Source organism: Mesoplodon mirus (genome assembly GCF_964341445.2).
Source record: "Mesoplodon mirus genome assembly, chromosome: 1".
NCBI lineage: Eukaryota > Metazoa > Chordata > Mammalia > Artiodactyla > Ziphiidae > Mesoplodon > Mesoplodon mirus.
The window spans coordinates 37,395,993-37,419,082 of NC_138976.1; the positions used below are offsets into that span (position 1 = coordinate 37,395,993).

The following is a 23,090-nucleotide window of genomic DNA, read 5'->3' on the forward strand; positions in this document are numbered from 1 at the left end:
AGGTTCGGGCTTCCCTGGTGGTGCAGTGTCTAAGAATCCGCCTGCCATTGCAGGGGACACAGGTTCGAGCCCTGGTCTGAGAAGATCCCACATGCCGCAGAGCAACTAAGCCCATGCGCCACAACTACTGAGCCTGCACTCTAGAGCCTGTGAGCCACAACTACTGAGCCCATGTGCCACAGCTACTGAAGCCTGCACACTTAGAGCCCATGCTCTGCAACAAGAGAAGCCACCGCAGTGAGAAGCCTGCGCACTGCAACGAAGAGTAGCCCCCACTCGCCGCAACTGGAGATAGCACATGCACAGCAACAAAGATACAACACAGCCAAAGATAAAATAAATAAATAAAATTTTTAAAAAATAGATGAGGTTCAACTTATCAGTCTTTTTCTTTACTGGATCATGCTTTTGGTATAATTCAGAAATCTTTGCCCAACTGAAAACTTCTGGAAGTTTTACAGTTTTAAGTTTTCCATTTAGGTGTATTTAGCATTTCAGGTTAATTTTTGTACATGTGCAATGTGTGGATCAAATTTCATATTTCTGACTAGGGATATCCAATTGTTCCAGCAGCATTTGTTGAAAAACAGCAGATTAAAATAAAAACAGAACTTTAGAAATGAAAAATATAATACATTAAAAAACTTTTCCATAATACAAGTTGAGGTTTCCATTACTGTAAGGTTAATGAAAAATATCGTTTAGTCACAAAAAGCACAAAAGCAATGTTAGTGCAACTTAAAAGTATACACAATTGACCATATATTTATCTGAGAAAGTACCAAGTGATTACAAGGCAGTCACATCCTAGCCAGTCTCTACTACTATAAGTCTAAGAACTGTAATTCTATTTAATTCTTTCCAGCACCATGAGACAGCCAAAGATTTCTGCTTAGATTTTTTTTCTTTTTTTTTCTGTTAACAACTGCTTTCTGCTTGATTTCCTGGCTTCTTGCCCCTTGCATGAACAGGCTAGGAATCAGCAAATGCTTTGAGGGAAAATATGTAGAATGACTGACTCCTTTTACTGTGATTGCCTTTCTTCTGGGATCTTAGCGTCTCAAGCCCTAGCTACCCTGATAGACTTGACCTCCAAAATTTGTATCTCCAGCCCAATCAGACTATTGAAAGTTCTAGGATGCCTCTCAGATTTCTATACTCCTAGACACAAATCAACAATGCCACGAGGAGGTAACATGGCTTAGGATGGAGGATTCACTTCATCGTGTTTCCCTTCTTGCTGGGCTCTTAGGAATCTCAAACCTTGGCTGCCTGGGTTGCTGTATAACAGGTTTAAACAGGCTTTTATTTTATTTTTTTTTAAATGCAGCTTTTTATAGCTTTTAGTGGGAGAGTTAGTTTGTTCAACAAGGTACCTCATCATAGCTGGAAGCCTGCATCATTTAAAAAACTCATCAAGATGGAAATATCCTTTAACCAAATGGGACTGCATTTAAAAAGTTAATTGTAAAAAAACATAATACAAAATTTATCCTTTTGGGGCTTCCCTGGTGGCGCAGTGGTTGAGAGTCTGCCTGCCGATGCAGGGGACACGGGTTCGTGCCCTGGCCTGGGAGGATCCCACATGCCGCGGAGCAACTGGGCCCGTGAGCCAAAAATTGCTGAGCCTGCGCGTCTGGAGCCTATGCTCCGCAACAAGAGAGGCCGCGATAGTGAGAGGCCTGCGCACCGCGATGAAGAGTGGCCCCGGCTCTCCACAACTGGAGAAAGCCCTCGCACAGAAGCAAAGACCCAACACAGCCAAAAATAAATAAATAAATAAAGCAAACTGTCAACAAGTAAAAATAAAAAACACTATAAAAAAAAATTTATCCTTTTAACCATTTTCAAGTGTACAGGTCAGTGGTTTATCCTCACATTGTTGTGTATCAGATCTCTAGAACTTTTTCATCTTGCAAAACTAAAACTCTATACTCATGGAACAACAACTCTCCATAATCCCCTCCTCATTCCCTGGCAACCGCCATAATACCGTTTCCATGATTTTGGCAACTCTAGGCACCTTATATGAGTGATTTTGACAACTCTAGGTACCTATATACAGTATTTGTTGTTTTGCGGCTGGCTTATTTCACTTCGTGTAATGTCCTCAAGGTTGATCTATGTTGTAGCATGTGACAGGATTGCTTTTTTAAGGCTGAATAATACTCTACGAATATGCCACATTTTGTTTATCCATTCATCCATCCTTGGACATTTTGGTTGCTTCCATCTCTGGGCTATTGTGAATAATGGTGCAGTGAACATGGGTTGCAAATGTCTCTTTAAGTTCTTGCTTCAAATTCTTTTCGATATATACCTAGAGGTGGGATTTCTGGATCACACAGTAATTCCATTTTTAGTTTTTTGAGGACCCTCCATAGTGTTTTCCATAGTGGCTGCACCATTTTACATTTCTACCAGCAATGCCCAGGATTTCAATTTTCCCACAGGATTATGTACTTGAAACATGTGGCGATTAACATTTTTCTTTTTTCTAATAAATTTATTTTATTTATTTATTTTTGGCTGCATTGTGTCTTTGTTGCTGCGCATGGGCTTTCTCTAGTTGTGGCAAGCAGGGGCTACTCTTCGTAGTGGTGTGTGGGCTTCTCATTGCGGTGGCTTCTCTTGTTGCGGAGCACAGGCTGTAGGCATGCAGGCTTCAGTAGTTGTGGCATGTGGGCTCAGTAGTTGTGGCACGTAGGCTCTAGAGCGCAGGCTCAGTAGTTGTGGCAGATGGGCTTAGTTGCTCTGTGGCATGTGGGATCTTCCCGGCCCAGGGATCGAACTGGTGTCCCCTGCATTGGCAGGCAGATTCTTAACCACTGCACCACCAGGAAAGTCCCTGTTTTTTTCTTTTTTTTGGACACATTATTTATCAAAAATGTTTACAGATTTTTAAATTCAGCCAGGAGGAGTGTTGATAGACAAAGGTGTTAGGAATCCTTTCTCCTTTGTTCAGAAGTTAGTCTCTTTTTCTGCTCATACTCTTTCCCCTCACTTACCCCAGGGTAGGAGGGAATGAGGTTTCCCTGTCACAGCTGGGGTGAGGCCAAGATGTGAGCACTACCTATGGCTAATCAGATATGCTTTAAATGATAGTTATTGCCATTATTATTATTTTGGAGATGCTTAGGGCTGTAAGTAGAAAGGAGCACAGAGACAGACTGCCCGGGACGAATCTGAGTTCCTCCTGCTACTATGTGATCTTGGGCAGCTTTCTTACTGTCTGTGCCTGTTTCCTCATGTGCAAAACAGCAATGCTAACAAGACCCACTAAATAGAGTTCTTAGGATTAAGCAAATTAATATTCGCTAAGCACTTAGTGTAAGTACTATGAAAGTGTTTGGTAGATAAAATAAAAGGTGGAGGGCGCCTGGTCCAGCCTTACCTCCCTTGTGCCGAGCTGTGCAGGTGGTGTTACTATATGCTTCCCGGTCTTAGTGTGTTTTAGGTGTTATTCAGCAGCCCGGCTCCCTCCACGGGATGGGTGCGTGTGGTTGTACCTGTATTAGAAACTTCCACCGGGCAGCGGTGACTGTGGTTTGTACGTCTGTCGATCGGAGGTGTTCTTGCACATGCCTGGATGTAGAGGTGACTCCACTCAGCGCGTTAAAACAGGTATCACACGCCTGACAAACCCAGGGTCTTGCAAGGAGGTCTGATCCTGGCATTTAGGTGGAGCTGTACGAAGCTGCGAAGGGCAGCGGGAGCCGCGGGCCTGGCGCGTGTGGCAGGAGGGGAGGTGCTGCCCACTTGAGAACGCAAAGGGGATCGTGGCTCCCACGCCTGTCGGGCTGCGGAGACCGAGCTCCTGGTCGCGTGTCTGTAGCAGTAGGGTCGGTCCACACCTACTCCGGACAGCCTCCGCCGCTAGCTTGGTGCGCGTCGTGGGAGGGCCGTTACACACTTCCTGTGGGTCTCCCGGACCACAGTGCGTTTCCGGTGCCGGCTGGAGGCCGGGGTCCGAGCCCCCGCCCCGCTCGCCGGCCCCGCCCCGCCCGCGCCCCGCCCCCCGCCTGCCCGCCGCGCTCGGAGTCGGGCGCGCGGAGCCCGGGGCGCACGGAGCGGCGCGCGCCGGTCGGCGGAGCCAGGCTGGCGCCCCCGCCCCCAGCCCCTCGGTCCGTCGCTCGTCCGGCGCCTTACCTTTCTACTTGCCTTCGCTCCTCGGCCCTGTGGCCGCTCTCCCTCCCTCCCCTTCGTTCCGCCCCCTCCAGCCCTTGCTGCCGGGCTCCTACAGGCCCCCTCGCTGCCCGCGTTCCTATGGACAGACGCACAGACACCTGCAGGTGGGTGAGAGCCCGCGCGCGGGGCGGGGACGAGCGCGCCGACGCTGCGCCCGGGGTCGGGAGCCCCTTTGTGTGGGGGGAGGTCGCACTGGCGTCCGCGCCGCCTCCCCCCCCTCGGCGGCCTAGCAGTGACCCGGCTGAACCCTCCTTTTGTTCCTCTGGGCTTGGCGGGGGGTGGCGCGAGAAGGCCGAGAGTCAGTGCTGAGAGCCGGGCGGCCGGACGTCGCCGGCGACGGCCTCGGGGGCGTGAGGGGGTAGAAACCCCCGGCGGCCGAGCGAGCGGCGGCCGCGGCTCTCGCCTGTCTGTCCTGGGCCGGCCCGCCGCCCAGCGTCTCCTGTCGCCGCCGCGGCCACGGACGCGCTGCGTGGGTCTGGCTCGCCCGCTCCCTCTCTCGGGTTTGTTGGAGGTGGAAAGGAGGGCGGGAAAGGGGAAAGGAAAGATCTGCTCTCTTAGTTTTCAAGTCTTGAGGAGGTTCTGGAGAGAGAGGGAGAGAGGTGTTTCGGGGCTTTGCCAGACTTGTTTCCCTCCCGCGAGGCACGCCAAGGTGCGTTTGGGGCGTGTGTGAAGGAACGTACATCGCTTGGGTCCCTTATTTATTGTTTCTGACGGAGGAGGGCTTTCTCCGAAGGGCTCTTCCGCCCCCCAACCCGTCTGAGGCTGCGCACAGTGATTTGTGTTTGTTATCAAATACATCGAGAAATAGATTTCCCTCGGTAGGAGAAGGTTGGGCTGACCAAAATCAGAGTGTTTTTTAGTATTCTGATGGCTTTCTTTCTTTCTCTCTGTCTCTCTCTCTTTCTTTCTGATAGGGACTTAAAGGCAAGAAATAAAAGATGAATATGGCTGTGATTGTTACATATATGTATAACTTTTGGAGGTAAAGTTTTGTTTTTTCCCAGACTCCTTAGGTTTAACATGACAGAATCTTCTACCTATTAAATAAACAGTTAACAAGCAAGTCATTTCCACAGTGGAGGTTAGACTGGAGTGCGATAAACAATTATCTAACTTTCTGTCCAGGCTAAAACCTTTATTTTTGCTGGTTTAAGATATGAGATCTTTCACGACATACGGGGAGAACATGAACGTTAGAACTGATCATTTCTCCCTGTGATTGTGCTTTCCCTATTCTATTATATGTATTTATTATATGTATTATATGTATTTATGTGTTCTCTGTTTATAACCCAACGACTGGGTTGTATATGGTGGATATAACTTTTGAAAAGTACTCTAAGTGATATTTCTGATTTGTATTATTTATATGTTTTTTATGAACAGTTGCTGCGTATTTGTAGATACTCAGATAATAAATGAAGTTGCATAAGCACCCAGAAAATTAATTTTCCAGATTCAGTTTTTTTTAGTGGGTTTTTTTTTTTTTGGCTGCATTGGGTCTTCGTTGCGCGGGCTTTCTCTGCTTGCGGGGGGGGCTACTCTTCGTTGTGGTGGGCGAGCTTCTCATTGCAGTGGCTTCTCGTTGCGGAGCTTGGGCTCTAGGCGCGTGGGCTTCAGTAGTTGTGGCACGTGGGCTCTAGAGCACAGGCTCAGTAGTTGTGGGGCACGGGCTTAGTTGTTCTGTGGCATGTGGGATCTTCGCGGACCAGGGCTTGAACCCGTGTCCCCTTCATTGGCAGGCAGATTCTTAACCACTGCACCACCTGGGAAACCCTTCCAGATTCAGATTTTTAACGCAGGTGTGGATTTATATCTTTGCATTCACCTCTATCTACTCATTTCTGAAGACTTTTTTTTTTTGCTTATTGTTTGAGAATCCATATTGACAAACTTAAATCTGATGGTTACCAAGGAGATCAAAAAAAACAGTTTTGGGGACATGCAGTTATATGTACAGCTATATGTAGGAAATGTAGTCTTTTTTAAAAAATAAAAGTATTATCATCCAAGCATGAAGGAAAATTATTATGGTGGAAAAAATATTTGCTATTTAAATTTTTGTCAAGTAACATGTAGAAATTTGTCGGAAAACAATATACAATTTAATATAGTGTTAACTAGGCAAACTGATTTTTGTCATTATAGAGAGGAGACAGTTTAGTATGCCTAAAATAGTGGTCTTTTTCTAGGAGAAAAATGTATCCTAGATTCTTGTCCTAGTTTTACATTAACAGATTAATATTATTTCATGCCTTATTTTGTAAATGCCTGGAGTGTACATTTTTGTACACTTCACTTAAAACTTAGAAGAGGGTACATCTAACAAAGGTCATGCCAGCCTCTTTGATTAGTTCCTGTTTTGACTTCTGTTCTAGATTAGATAAATGAATTTAAACTCTGCACAGAGCTCAGTGTCAGGCGCTGGTAGGCCCTTGAGCAAGATACCTCTTCCTTTTCTAATAAGGATGGCCCAGAGAGGCTAAGTGTTGAAATTTGTTCAGACTTTACCATGAATGGTGGAATAGAGTTCTAAAACACTTCCAGAGTTTCAGCTCTTTACAGACTCTTCATCAGCTCTTCCCAGTATTAAAAAAGATAAGCTAACAAATTGAATTGCATGTTTATGTATTTGTTTACATGGCTGTCAGTTGTAGCATTAAGGTTTAATGGAGTCACTGTGTAAACTAAACATTAAGAGTGTGACCTGCATTGAGAATTGCTTGGCAAAGTTGTAGCTGTGTCTAACAGTTTTCTGGGATTGGCATGGTGTGTTTACTTAGGGTGGCTACTTAGGGTGGCTAGAAGATAACACCTGTTTTTTTTGTTTTGTTTTTGTTTTTTGACTGTGATATGTAGATATTAATTTTTTTGTTTTGTGTTTTGTTTTTCTGTAATTAACAGTACTATTTTAGTTAATCAGAAGCATTCCAGAGACTCTTTCATATTTTCATCTGATTTTTCATCTGGTATGTTGGTGTTTAGGAAGGCATGTAAATTATTTTTCACATCTCATGGTTGAAAATTTTTTCTGCTGCTTTTGATACTATGACAAATAAATGCTTCCAGAAATTTTGAGTTTGTGTAAAGTTGGGTTTTAAATGTATCAGTAGCTGAGCAGTAGAATCTGATATTTACTAGTTTTTTTTTTTTTAACAACACTAAGCTGTTCACAGTTAAGTTTGACAGGCTTTAAAATCCATAGGCTTTTCTAGTCTTTTCCTGTTTGTTAGTTATTAGTGTGGTACCATTAAAAGACACTTAAAATGTTCACTTTATGTTACCTGGAATCCTCAAATGACTAGTATTATCATTAGTAATAACCAGGGGGAAAGCTGAAAAGTTAACAATTTTATTCTTTTTTTTTTTGGCTGTACGCGGGCTTCTCACTGCTGTGGCCTCTCCCGTTGTGGGGCACAGGCTCCGGACGCGCAGGCTCAGCGGCCATGGCTCACGGGCCCAGCCGCTCCGTGGCATGTGGGATCTTCCTGGACCGGGGCACGAACCCATGTCCCCTGCCCTGCGTTGGCAGGCGGACTCTCAACCACTGCGCTACCAGGGAAGCCCAACAATTTTATTCTTTATAAAAGATCTGGGACTTTCAAGTTCTTTTTCCTGAAGTTTTTTGTAGCTTGGGAAAGTAGGCCTGACTGTGAGAGGTACGGACAGTGACCTCTCATTCCAGCCTTTATCGTCCTGCGTTGTTTAAGAGCAGTACATACCCTTGCTGCTTGCCGAAAATGCAGAATTCATTCTTGGACTAATATTCTGCTACCAGATGTATGAGGCTGGCTCTAAAGAAGCTTTTTCTCTTAAATACTGTCAAAAATAGAGAAGCTGAAGATTGGAGAGAAGCCATTTATTTTGAACAGTTTATTTTTTGACAGTTTGTGTTTGTAAAGAAACCTGCTCATAATATTTAGTGAAGAGACCTACAGAGTCGCCTGAAGAAACCCCACAGGTTTCTTTTTTGCCTTGAAAAAAGTTTCCATAGAGCTTAACTCTTCCATGGTACTTCTTGACTTTGCTTCTGATTAGTTGATTTATGGACTTTATTTACCAGCATGATTGGAGAATTCTTTTGCTATACTGAAATTGCACTCTGCCTGTGCTCTCCTCTGTTTCCTAGGTAACAAATGCACTGCACAGATTCCATAATGAGGACTGTGGTTGGCTAGTTACAGTGTAAATTCTGTTGTTTGGTAAAGCTTAGTCTCAAATTCAAATAAAGGTCAAGAAACCAAAAGTACTGAAAATGCAAATTTTTGCATTTTATTTTGTATGCAGTGTCAACAAAGTGTAATACCCTTTTCTGGAGAAAGGCAAATTATGCAGCAGTATTCATGTTTGTTTTGCAGAGTCTCACACTTAAACCAGTTCGAGAGCTTTTTGAGTATTGCATATTGGTAAAACCAGTGTCTCTAGTGACAAAGAAGATGTATTTCAGAAACACTTTATCACACTTAAAAGTAATATAGAAAGCAAAGGGATGTGGTCTAGGACATCAGTAATTGGTCCTTTTGTACTGAAAGAAAAGTAGCATCAAAAGATGTCTCAAAAGATAAATTGTGCAACTTTATGTTAAATATAAGTTTAAATAACTTTAAGAAGACATTAAATCTTTTAAGAAACTTTTTAAAACATTGAAAGTCTTACCACAAATGGTGCATTTTTCTTCCAGCTTTTTTCCCCCTCTGATCTGCCTTAATGTTGACCGGCCTGGCACGAGGAAGCAGGTCTTCAAGTTGGAGAATTGCTTTCCCCTCCACCTTACTTCCTCTTGGGCCTCTGTAGCTCTGGATGCAGGGCAAGAAGTAGTGCAGCTGCTAGTAATTATTACCTGTTTGTTAAGAAACAAAAAACACAAAAATAACTTTCAAAGAATTCCATTAATACCCATAGCAAATATCTTTTCATTTGATGCCTGAAAACTTTTTTTTATTTGTTAATCATCAAGGGTTCCATTAGCTGAAATTTAAAAAAAAAATTCTTTTGAGTTCTAGAGAATTATCCAAAGTTGCCTCCATTACTCTCCCTTCCTTGGCTGAATTGTTTTTGGGTTATTTTATTTACCTTTTTAGTTCATTAAAATGTCAGGAATAGGACATATCTTGGTTGGATTTCTCTCTTCTTGATTTTTCTCAAAACTGACACTACTTTAACCTCTTCCGTCCTTTTCTACTTGCCAGTATTGTGTCCCTTCACTTTTCCCTTGTCAGTATCTTCCCTGTTTTCCCTTGTAAATACTTACTGTTTAAAAAATTTTATTGTTGCATATAAGCCATAATCACCACATAGCAAAAGTTCTACTTTTCTGTTACAAGGCTTCATACTTACTGGAATATTATCAATATCTGTGAACTCTTACCCAACTAGGACTACTTTCTCTCTCTAGCCTGTATTCGTTTTCAAGGGCTGCTGAAACAAAGTACGACAGACTGGGTGGCTTCAACAACAAAAATTTATTTATTTTTTTACAGTTCTGGAAGCTATAAGATGTTGGCAGGGTTGGATTCTTCTAAGGCCTCTCTCCTTGGCTTGTAGATGGTTGTTTTCCTTAGGTATCTTCACATGGTCCTTCCTATGTGCCCCTCTGTGACCTAATCTCCTCTCTTCCTGTAAGGACATCAGTCCATATCCTTAGGATTCACCCAAATGACCTCATTTACCTTAATTACCTCTTTAAAGGCCCAGTCTCCAAGTACAGTCTCATTCTGAAGTACTGGGGGTTAGGGCTTCAGTGTATGAATTTGGAGAGAACACAATTCAGCTGATAATACAGCCTATTCCTCCACCATTGTCTTTCATACATACATACATACTTCACTCCATATGTGTAATTTTATAGTGGATTTCATCTTTTATACCTTTTTTACTCCCTTGGCATTTTTTCACTTGAGTGCAAGGTCCAGTAGACAGCAATATGATCAACTTCGTATGCCATTAAAAATAATTAAAGTAGGGAGTTAAAGGCTTTATTTTGTTTTTATTCACTCTTCATATTCATTATTTTTACTTTTTTTTTTTTTTTTTTTTTTTTTTGTGGTGCGTGGGCTTCTCACTGCTATGGCCTCTCCCATTGCGGAGCACAGGCTCCGGACGCACAGGCTCAGCGGCCATGGCTCACGGGCCCAGCCGCTCCGCAGCATGTGGGATCCTCCCAGACCAGGGCACGAACCTGTGTCCCCTGCATCGGCAGGCAGACTCTCAACCACTGCGCCACCAGGGAAGCCCCATATTCATTATTTTTAAATACTTTATTTTGAATAGTTTAAAGTAGAAACTTCTTAATCATTGGTTTCAAATGCAGGAGAATCTCTGTGTAGCCAAATTTAGTGAAACTGCTGATGCTATTTTCTTGTGAATTCTAAGGACATGTTTCTTTTGGTGCTCTTTTTCGGATATTGGCCTTGCTACTTGCATGGTAAATTACACGCCATTCTGATCAGTTCACACCTTCCTTGGCTGATGACTCTTGAATCTGATATCCACTCAGGGCCTCTCTGCTGAAATCCAGATGTATACAACAACCAACTGGACACAGTCATTTGATATGCCACAAACACTTCACATTCAGCATGCCCAAAACTTGATTTATCTTTCTCTTCATATCTTGTCTTTTCTTGTGTTCCCTAGCTTAGTGAGTGGTACTGTCTCCATCCATTTTCCCCATCCAGAAATTTAGGAGTTATCTGTGACGGCTCCCTTATTCTCAGTCCTGTCTTCCATACATAATCAAGTGCCTAGACCAGTCAATTCCTGCTCCCTAAGATTTCTCAGTTCTGTCTGTACACACCATACAAGTCACAAACTACTCTGTCACCTTTGCCCATCATTGGTTTTAGTTCTACAGTTGAATATATTCAGTTTACAACATAAGTCCTTGTGCTAAGGCTTCTATAATCATCATTTGATAGTCTGAAGCTCAGTGAATCCTCATAAATAGCTTGTGTGAGTAATATCTTCTGTCTTTCATATTTCAAACTGTTCATCTGTGGCTTTTAAACTTGAAGGGCATTTTGGCTGAATATAATTACTTAGCCTGCATTTTCTTCCCTCAAATACCTTTTCTTTTTCTTTTAATGTTTGCATCTCTCTTTTTTTTTAAGTAATTTTATTCTATTCTATTCTATTTATTTATTTATTTATGGCTGCGCTGCATTCAGGATCTTAGTTCCCAGACCAGGGATCGAACCTGCTCACCCTGCAGCGGAAGCGCAGAATCTTAACCACTGGACCACTGGAGAATTCCCCTTTCCTCAAGTATCTTAAATATGTTATTCTGTTTTAAGATTTGACAAAACTTTTCTTTAAAAGGCCAAATAGTAATTATTTTAGGCTTTGTGGGCCATAGGTCACTGTCACAATTATTTAACTGTGCCATGTCAGTGCAAAAGCAACCATAGAGAGTATATAAATGAACAAGCATGACTGTGTTCCAGTAAAACTTTATTTACAGAACTGGACAGTGGGCTAGATTTGGTACATAAGCCATAGTTTGCTGAGTCCTGCTATATTGTATTCTGATAAAAAGTGTTGTCAGAGTCTAATACCAATATGATTTTCTTTCTTTTTTAAGTATCTTTATCTTTTTTCCTAGATGTCCAAAGGACATTTACCCCATACACATACTTTTTTTTTTTTAATTTTTTTTATTTTGGCTGTGCTGGGTCTCTGTTGTAGTGCATGGGCTCTTCGTTGCGGCTTGCGGGGCTTCTCTAGTTGTGGTGTGTGGGCTTACTTGCAGTATGTGGGATCTTATTTCCCTGATCAGGGATCGAACCCAGGTCCCCTGCATTGGGAGCACAGAATCTTAACCACTGGACCACCCACCAGGGACGTCTCCCTTCATCTTTAAAGGCAAATAATTTTACTAGAATACGTCTTAAGTGTTGGCTGTTCTCTGTTAATTTTTCCAGATACACAATGGATGTTTTATTATGTTGGCTCAAATTTTTTAAAAAAATATTTTCATCAGTTATATATTTATTCTTTTCCATTATTTTTATTTTCCTTGAGGTCTTCTGTTACATATATGTTGAATCTTCTTTGCTTATCATTTATGTCTATACTTTATTCAAATTCTTTTTATTTTATTTTTTATATTTGCTGTATTTTTTTCTTTTTCTCCTTTAGTCTCTTTAATGTACCTTCCATGGTGTCTATCTATTAAGCCTAGTGTTCCTTCTAGTTTTGTCTTCCTTTTGAATTTTTTTTTTCCTTTCCTGTTCCATACTGAGCTCTGTCATTTCTCTTTTTAAATGCTCTTGTTATTTGGCCATTGTCATTTTTTTTTAGCTTTTCTATTTCTGATGTATGCTTTCTTTCATAGCATCCTATCATTTCCTTAGTTTCTTTCAATTATTGAAATATTACAGTTTTCATCTGCTTTATGGCCATATTTTTGTGATGTTCCTTCATTGACTCCTGGTACGTAATTTGGTTCTTTTTAATCTTTTTTCTCACAGTACTTTCCATAGGGTTATATTGTGTTCTTTTCTCTTGTTCATGTATAAATTAGAGAGATTTACCTGTACTTCAGGAGGTTTCTGTGATGGGGGTGGAAGTGGACCAAGGTAGTTTTCTTAGTTTCAAGGTTTGAAATTTTCTCCTTGGTTTCTTATGTGAAGTATTTAAAAATATGGCCATTCAAAATCAAAGTGAGATACCAATACATACCCACTAGAATGGCTAAATGAAATAAATGAAAAATACCAAGTGTTGGTGAGAACGTAGAGTAACTGGAATTCTCATGCACTGCTATTGGAAGTGTAAATTGGTATAGAAATATAAATGGATACAAGCAATTTGGAAAGTTGTTTGGCAGTATCTGCTAAAGCTGCATATGCATATCCTATAGCTCAGTAATTCCACTTGAAGATAAATGCTTACCAAATAAATGTACAAGAATGTTCATAGTACTGTTTGTAATAGCCCCAAACTGAAGTGTGCCCAAATGACCATCAGTATAATATGTGGTAGGGTGTTACATTGATGACCCCATATAAATCACATCTCCTGGTGTCTACACCCTTGTGTTGTCTCTTTCTGCAGTGAGTCTAATTTTGGCCACATAACTTACATTGGCCAGTGGACATTAGCAAGCATGATCCGTTGAGGGATTAGTGACGAGAAAGGAGAAAAATGGAGGCTTCTGGAGTGTGGGTAATATTCTGTTTCTTGATCTGGTTGCTGGTTACATAAATGTCTTCTGTTTGTGAAATGGTGAAATATGAGCAACTTGTTCACTTATTATTTCTACCCTTTTCTAATTGTATATTATATTTCAACATACAGGAATAAATATGTCCTCTTTATCTAGTCTCTGCTGTGATATTCTCTGAGATTGGCCTCCTTTGAGAATCTTTATCCTTTATCCTTAGTGATGCCTCTTTGTTTGGTTTAGATTTTAATCCCAACAGTTTTCTTTTTTTTAATTTTTTTTTTTTTTTTTTTGGCTGCATTGGGTCTTCATTGCTGCACAAAGGCTTTCTCTAGTTGTGGTGCTCAGGCTTCTCCTTGCAGTGGCTTCTTGTTGCAGAGCATGGGCTCTAGGTGCACGGGCTCAGTAGTTGTGGCACACGGGCTTAGTTGCTCTGTGGCATGTGGGATCTTCCTGGACCAGGGATGGAACCCGTGTCCCCTGCAGTGGCAGGCAGATTCTTAACCACTGTGCCACCAGGGAAGTCCCCTTTTTAAAAATTTTTATTATTTTAATTTAAAGAATTTTTCTGGCCGCGCTGCACAGCTTGTGGGATCTTAGTGCCCCGACCAGGGATCCATCCCAGGCCCACGGCAGTGAAAGTGCCGAGTCTTAACCACTGGACCACCAGGGAAGTCCCCCAACAGTTTTCTTTCTAAGGCCTCTTAGTAGGTCCCCATGGTCTTGTAGTCTTCTCTAGAAGCCTGAGAAACTTTACTCTTCTCTCATCCAGTTTTACTTAAATGGGATCCTTTCTTTTTGAGGGTAATTGTTGGTAATTTCTTGTTCCAGGTTATATAATTATCAGAACTCCTCTTTTTTCTCTCCTCACCTGCCCAGTTTTTGATCCTGTGTGAGTCCTGTTTATGTGAGTGTTTTAGCTTCTGCGTACTCATCTCAGGTTCATGGGGCTACTTCATCACCTAATTCTGTTGATCTTACCTTTTGTTATCCTAGTTATTTTATCTGCCCCCACTCCTGCCACCCCCATATACTTGTAGATTCACTTGCAATTGGAAGAAATAATAGATTCTTTGCATACTTTGCTCTTTCCCCTGATGGTTAACATTTTGTAAAACTATACTTGTAATATCACAACTAGGCTGTTGACTGTTATGGGCTGAATTGCATTCCCCCGATTCATATGTTGAATCCTTGATCCCCCAATGCTTCAGAATGTGACTGTATTTCGAGCTAGGGCCTTTAACAAGGTGCTTAAGTTAAAATGAGGCTGTTGGGGTGGCCATGATCCATTCTGACAGGTGTTCTTATAAGAGGAAATTTGGACACAAAAAGACATACCAGAGATGTGTGTACAGAGGAGAGACCATGTGAGGACACAGTGTGAAGGTGGCTATCTGGAAGCCAAGGAGAGAGGCATCGGAAGAAACCAGATTTGCCAACACCTTCATCTTGGATTTCTAGCCTTCAGAACTGAGAAAATTAATTTTTGTTGTTTAAGTCACCCACTCTGTGGTATTTATTTTGTAATGGTAGCCCTAACAAATGAATACATTGGCATCTGTACAATTGTCCACTTTTATTCAGATTTCCAATTTTACTTTTACTCATATCTGTGTGTATCAGGTTCAGTACAGTTTTATCACCTGTGTATGTACTTCTTTCTACCAGCCCCTCCATTCTCCCACCCTGCCACCCCTTCCCTAACCCCTGACAACCATTATGAGGTCTTCCATTTCTGTTTGTTTGTTTGTTTTCGGTACGCGGGCCTCTCACTGTTGTGGCCTCTCTCGTTGCGGAGCACAGGCTCTGGATGCTCAGGCTTAGCGGCCAAGGCTCACGGGCCCAGCCACTCCGCGGCATGTGGGATCTTCCCGGACCAGGGCACAAACCCGTGTCCCCTGCATCGGCAGGCGGACTCTCAACCACTGCGCCACCAGGGAAGCCCGAGGTCTTCCATTTCTGGAACTTTGTCATTTAAAAAAATGTTATATAAATGGAATCATACAGTATGTAACCTTTGGGGATTGGCTTTTTCCACTAAGCATAATTCCCTGGAGCTACATCCAGGTTGTTGCATGTATCAGTAGTTTGTTCCTTTTTATTCCTGTGTAATAGTCCATGGATTTATCGTAGTTTATTTAAGCATTCATCTGCTGAAGGACATGTAGGTTGATTCCATTTCTTGGCCTTTACAAATAAAGATGTTATGAACATAACTTTTAATTTTTTCTGGGAAACATACCCAGGAATGTAATTGCTATATCATGTGGTAATTACACATTTAATTTTTTAAGTAACTGCCGAACTTTTCCAGAGTGACTGTGCCATTTTATATTCCCACCAGCAATATATAAGTGATCTAGTTTCTCCACATCCTTGTTAGCATTTGATGTTGTCACTGTTTCCTATTTTAGCCATTCTGATGTGTGTTTAATAATCTTGTGGTTTTGGCTAATGGCTAGTGTTATACATCTTTTCATGTGCTTATTTGCTATCTGTATATCTTCTTCTGTGAAATGTCTGTTTATGTCTTTTGTCCATTTTCTAATTGAATTTTTTTTTTTTTTTTGCGGTACGCGGGCCTCTCACTGCTGTGGCCTCTCCCGTTGCGGAGCACAGGCTCCGGACGCGCAGGCTCAGTAGCCCTGGCTCACGGGCCCAGCTGCTCCACGGCACGTGGGATCTTCCCGGACCGGGGCACGAACCCGTGTCCCCTGCATCGGCAGGTGGACTCTCAACCACTGCGCCACCAGGGAAGCCCCTAATTGAATTTTTTGTTGGCTTGTTTTACTGTTTTCACAGTTCTTTATCTATTCTAGATACTAGTCATTTGTCAGATATTTGGTTTGCAGATGCTATCTTCTAGTCTATAGATGTCTTTTAACCCTCTTCACATGCGCTTTCACAGAGCAAAAATTTTTAATTTTAATTTTACCAATTTTTCCTATTATGGATCTTGCTTTTGGTTTCAAGTCTAGGAACTCTTTGCCTAGCCCCAGATCCCAGAGATTTTCTTGTATGTTGTTTTATACCAGTTTTTGTTTTGTTTTGTTTAGTTTATTGTTTTACAGTTAAGTCTCTGATCCAGTTTGTGTTAGTTTTTATTTAAGGTGTGAAGTTTAGGTTGAGGTTCATTTTTGCCTGTGGGTGTCCAGTTACTCCAGCGCCATTTGTTGAAAAGGCTATCCTTCCTCCATTGAATTTCTTTTGCATCTTTGTAAAAAGTTAGTTGAGCATATGTGTGAGTCTATTTCTTGGTCTGCTCCATCTGTTTTTATGAATAGATATGAAGAGAGTTCAGAACTATGCTTCTGATTCTATCCTGCTTGCTTAGAAGTCCTTATTTATTCCTAGAATGATTTTTTGTTATTATGTTGGAAACTATTTTTTTCCTATTGATCAAGGCAGACAGATATCTGTGTAGGTTGAAAAAAAAGGTAAGGTATACAGTAATTTGGTTAATAGCTTTTGTAGTTTATCTGCTTTATAATATAGTGATAAACCCTTATATATTTGTTGCAGAGAGTTTAATTCTTTTCTGAATTACTCAGGTTGTTAACATTCATGACAATTACGATTCAGTAATATTCTTCATTTATCTGGCATCTTGAGAAAACAAGAAACTCTACATTAATGAATTTCTCTATAACTGAAGTTTAACTCCTGGACGAAACTTAAGATTTTAATCATTTTTAGTGAAAATATATCCCAAATGTAGTTTAAGTAAAGGTAGCATTTCAGTTGCTTTTGGAAATTTGCCAAACGAATCCTTTTCTGGCATCTGGATGAATCCAGGCAGATATAGAAACATTTTCAAGATTTTTTTCACTCCTCCCAAAATTCTCTTAACTTTTCTTTAAAGAAGTTTAAAAAACTTTTTTTTAGTTTTGCAATTTTAGACTGGTTTCGTACAACTAATGCAAGGAAGGATTCACTACCCGACTAACATATTCATCAAATTCACTGATTTACCCAAATCCTGTTTAAAACAGCCTTTGACCAAACCACTAGACTAACAGAGAACCTCAGACCCCAGGGAATATCAGTTGGAGTGAGGCCTCCTGAAGGTCCTCATCTCATCACCAAGACCCAGCTCTGTCCACTGCCTGCAAACTCCAGTACTGGATGTCTCAGGCCAAACAAGCAGTAAGACAGGAATACAGCACCACCCATCAAAAAAAGAAACAACAAAAAAAATGTTACAGACGCAGGAACAATGTAAAAACGCACCAGACCAAACAAAAGAAGAGGAAATAGGCAGTCTACCTGAAAAAGAATTCAGAATAATGAGAGTAAAGATGTCCCAAATCTTGGAAATACAATGGAGAAAATACAAGAAACGTTTAACAAGGACCGAGAAGAACTAAAGAGCAAACAAATAGTGATGAACAACACAATAAATGAAGTTAAAAACTCTCTAGAAGGAATCAATAGAATAACTGAGGCAGAAGAACAGGTAAGTGAACTGGAAGATAAAATAGTGGAAATAACTGCCTCAGAGATGAATAAAAAAGAATGAAAAGAATTGAGGCCAGTCTCAGAGACCTCTGGGACAACATTAAATGCACCAACGTTCGAATTATAGGGATCCCAGAAGAAGAAGAGAAAAAGAAAGGGTATGGGAAAATATTTGAAGAGATTATAGTTGAAAACTTCCCTAACATGGGAAAGGAAATAGTGAAGTTCAGGAAGTGCAGAGAGTCCCATACAGGATAAATCCAAGGATAAACACGCCAAGACGCATATTAATCAAACTATCAAAAATTAAATACAAAGGAAAAATATTAAAAGCAGCAGAGTAAAAGCAACAAATAACATACAAGGGAATCCCCATAAGGTTAACAGCTGATCTTTCAGCAGAAGCTCTGCAAGCCAGAAGGGAGTGTCAGGACATATTTAAAGGGATGAAGGGAAAATCCTATAACCAAGATTACTCTACCCAGCAAGGATCTCATTCAGATTCGACAGAGAAATTAAAACCTTTACAGACAAGCAAAAGTTAAGAGAATTCAGAACCACCAAACTAGCTTTACAGCAAATGCTAAAGAAACTTTTCTAGGCAGGAAACACAAGCAAAGGAAAAGACCTACAATAACAAACCCCGAACAATTAAGAAAATGGTAATAGGAACATACATATCGATAATTACCTTAAATGTAAATGGATTAAATGCTGCAACCAAAAGACACAGACTGGGTAAATGGATACAAAACAAGACCTGTATATATGCTGTCTACAAGAGACCCACTTCAGACCTAGGGACACATACAGACTGAAAGTGAGGGGATGGAAAAAGGTATTCCATGCAAATGGAAATCAAAAGAAAGCTGGAGTAGCAATTCTCATATGAGACAAAACAGACTTTAAAGACTATTACAAGAGACAGAGAAGGACACTACATAATGATCAAGGGATCAATCCAAGAAGAAGATACAACAATTGTAAATATTTATGAACCCAACATCAGAGCTCCTCAATACGTAAGGCAAATGCTAACAGCCATAAAAGGGGAAATCGACAGTAACACAATAATAGTAGGGGATTTTGACACCCCACTTTCACCAATGGACAGATCACCCAAAATGAAAGTAAATAAGGAAACACAAGCTTTAAATAACACATTGAACAAGGTGGACTTAATATTTATAGGACATTCCATCCAAAAACAAGAGAATACACTTTCTTCTCAAGTGCTCATGGAACATTCTCCAGGATAGATCATATCTTGGGTCACAAATCAAGCCTTGTTAAATTTAAGAAAATTGAAATCGTATCAAGTATCTTTTCCGACCACACCACTATGAGACTAGATATCAGTTACAGGAAAAAAAACTGTAAAAAATGCAAACACATGGAGGCTAAACACTACGTTACTCACTAACCAAGAGATCACTGAAGAACTCAAAGAGGAAATCAAACAATACCTAGAAACAAATGACAAACACGACGACCCAAACCCAATGGGAGACAGCAAAAGCAGTTCTAAGAGAGAAGTTTACAGCAATACAATCCTACCTCAGGAAACAAGAAACATCTCAAATAAACAACCTAACCTTACACCTAAAGCAATTAGAGAAAGAAGAACAAAAAAACCCCACAGTTAGCAGAGGGAGGGAAATCATAAAGATCAGATCAGAAATAAATGAAAAAGGAATGAATGAAACAGTAGCAAAGATCAATAAAACTAAAAGCTGGTTCTTTGAGAAGATAAACAAAATTGCTAAACCATTAGCCAGACTCATCAAGAAAAAACGGAGAAGACTCAAATCAACAGAATTATAAATGAAAATAGAAATAACAACAGACACTGCAGAAATGCAAAGGATCATGGGAGATTACCACAGCAACTATATGCCAATTAAATGGACAACCTGGAAGAAATGGACAAATTCTTAGAAAATATAGCAACAACCTTCTGAGATTGAACCTGGAAGAAATAGAAAATATGAACAGACCAATCACAAGCACTGAAATTGAAACTGTGATTAAAAATTTTCCAGCAAACAAAAGCCCAGGACCAGATGGCTTCACAGGTGAATTCTATCAAACATTTAGAGAAGAGCTAACACCTATCCTTCTCAAACTCTTCCAAAATATAGCAGAGGGAGGAACACTCCCAAACTCTCAAAATTCTATGAGGCCACCATCACCTTGATACCAAAACCAGACAAAGATGTCACAAAAAAAGAAAACTACAGGCCAACATCACTGATGAACATAGATGCAAAAATCCTCAGTAAAATACTAGCAAACAGAATCCAGCAGCACATTAAAAGGATCATACACCATGATCAAGTGGGGTTTATCCCAGGAATGCAAGGATTCTTCAATATACGCAAATCAATCAATGTGATACATATTAACAAACTGTGATGTGATACATATTAACAAATACCATATTAACAAATTGAAGGATAAAAACTATATGATAATCTCAATAGATGCAGAAATAGCTTTTGACAAAAAACACCCATTTATGATAAAAACTCTCCAGAAAGTAGGCATAGAGGGAACCTACCTCAACATAATAAAGGTCATATATGACAAACCCACAGGCAACATCGTTCTCAGTGGTGAAAAGCTGAAACCGTTTCCTCTAAAATCAGGAACAAGACAAGGTTGCCCACATGCACCACTGTAATTCAACATAATTTTGGAAGTTTCAGCCATGGCAATCAGAGAAGATAAAAAAAATAAAAGGAATCCAAATCGGAAAAGAAGAAGTAAAGCTGTCACTCTTTGCAGATGACATGATACTACACATAGAGAATCCTAAAGATGCTACCAGAAAACTACTAGAGCTCAGCAGTGAATTTGGTAGAGTAGCAGGATACAAAATTAATGCATAGAAATCTCTTGGATCCCTATACGGTAATGATGAAAAATCTGAAAGAGAAATTAAGGAAACACTCCCATTTATCACTGCAGCAAAAAGAATAAAATACCTAGGGATTAAACCTACCTAAGGAGACAAAAGACCTGTATGTAGAAAACTAAGACACTGATGAAAGAAATTAAAGACAATACAAACAGATGAAGAGATATACCATGTTCTCAGATGGGAAGAATCAACACTGTGAAAATGACTATACTACCCAAAACAATCTACAGAGTCAGTGTGATCCCTATCGAACTACCAATGGCATTTTTCACAGACCTAGAACAAAAAATTTTACAATTTGTATGGAAACACAAAGCACCCTGAATAGCCAAAGCAGTCTTGAGAAAGAAAAACAGAGCTGGAGGAATCAGGCTCCTGGACTTCAGACTATACTACAAAGCTACAGTAATCAAGACAGTATGGTACTGGCACAAAAACAGAAAGATAGATCAATGGAACAGGATAGAAAGCCCAGAGATAAACCCACGCACATATGGTTACCTTATTTTTGATAAAGGAGGCAAGAATATACAGTGGAGAAAATACAGCCTCTTCAGTAAGTGGTGCTGGGAAAACTGTAAATGAATGAATGAAATTAGAACAGTTCCTAACACCATACACAAAAATAAACTCAAAATGGACTAAAGACCTAAATGTAAGGCCAGACACTGTAAAACTCTTAGAGAAAAACATAGGCAGAACACTCTTGACATAAATCACAGCAAGATCCTTTTTGACCCACCTCCTAGAGAAATGGAAATAAAAATAAACAAATGGAACCTATTGAAACTTAAAAGCTTTTGCACAGCAAAGGAAACCATAAACAAGATGAAAAGAAACCCTCAGAATGGGGGAAGATATTTGCAAACGAAGCAACTGACAAAGGATTAATCTCCAAAATAAACAAGCAGCTCATGCGGCTCAATATCAAAAAAAACTAACAACCCAATCCAAAAATGGGCAGAAGACCTAAGTAGACATTTCTCCAAAGAAGATACATAGATTGCCAACAAACACATGAAAGGATGCTCGGCATCACTAATCGTTAGAGATATGCAAATGAAAACTATGGTGAGGTATCACCTCACACCAGTCAGAATGCCATCATCAAAAAATCTACAAACAATAGGGGATTCCCTGGTGGCGCAGTGGTTGAGAGTCCGCCTGCCGATGCAGGGGACACGGGTTCGTGCCCCGATCCGGGAAGATCCCACATGCTGCGGAGCGGCTAGGCCCGTGAGCCATGGCCGCTGAGCCTGCGCATCCGGAGCCTGTGCTCCACAGCGGGAGAGGCCACAACAGTGAGAGGCCCGCGTACCGCAAAAAAAAAAAAAAAAATCTACAAACAATAAAAGCTGGAGAGGGTGTGGAGAAAAGGGAACCCTCTTGCAGTGTTGGTGGGAATGTAAATTGATACAGCCACTATGGAGAGCAGTTTGGAGCTTCCTTAAAAATCTAAAAATAGAACTACCATAGGACCCAGCAATCCCACTACTGGGCATATACCCTGAGAAAACCATAATTCAAAAACAATCATGTACCACAGTGTTCATTGCAGTACTCTTTACAATAGCCAGGACATGGAAGCAACCTGTATCCATTGACAGATGAATGGATAAAGAAGATGTGGCACATATATACAATGGAATATTACTCAGCCATAAAAAGAAACAAAATTGAGTTATTTGTAGTGAGGTGAATGGACCTAAAATCTGTCATACATAGTGAAATCAAGAAGAGGAAAACAAATATCATATACTAACACAAATATATGGAATATAAAAAAAAAGGTTCTGATGAACTTAGGGGCAGGACAGGAATAAAGACAGACATAGAGAATGGACTTGAGGACACAGGGAGGGGGAAGGGTAAGCTGGACGAAATGAGAGAGTAGCATTGACATATATACACTAACAAATGTAAAATAGATAGCTAGTGGGAAGCAGCTGTAAAGCACCAGGAGGTCAGCTCGGTACTTTGTGACCACCTAGAGGGGTCAGATAGGGAGAGTGGGAGGGAGACACATTTCCATCATCGCAGAAAGTTCTGGACAACACCACACTACATCTTTATGATGGAAAGCTCACTTTTCCATAGCATCATAAAAGAGCTCTCTGTGGATGGATGGTAGTGATGGTAGCACAATAGTGTGAATATACTTAATGCCAATGAACTGCACACTTAAAGAGAGTTGAGATAGTAAATTTTATGTTATGTATTTTACCCCCCTTCTCCCCCACTGCAAAAGAGCAGTTCTCTCAGTTACACTCTTTCCTTATATTCCAAGATGTGGCACAAATTGCAGCTGGTTACTAAATTGGACCTCCTTCAAATGTGGGCTCACCAGAACTAAGA

General features: G+C 40.6%; 1 protein-coding gene across 3 annotated transcripts in view; it reads left to right on the forward strand.

Annotated features, from left to right (window-relative positions):
- The first annotated feature begins 4,180 nt into the window (after positions 1–4,180).
- The window catches only part of KIAA1958, a 162,782-nt gene continuing 143,872 nt past the window's right edge, over positions 4,181–23,090 (forward strand). For all 3 annotated transcript variants that reach the window (XM_082623192.1, XM_082623191.1, XM_082623190.1), the window contains exon 1: positions 4,181–4,292. The gene's annotated coding sequence lies outside the window, so the exon portion shown is untranslated. The remainder of the gene's footprint in view (positions 4,293–23,090) is intronic.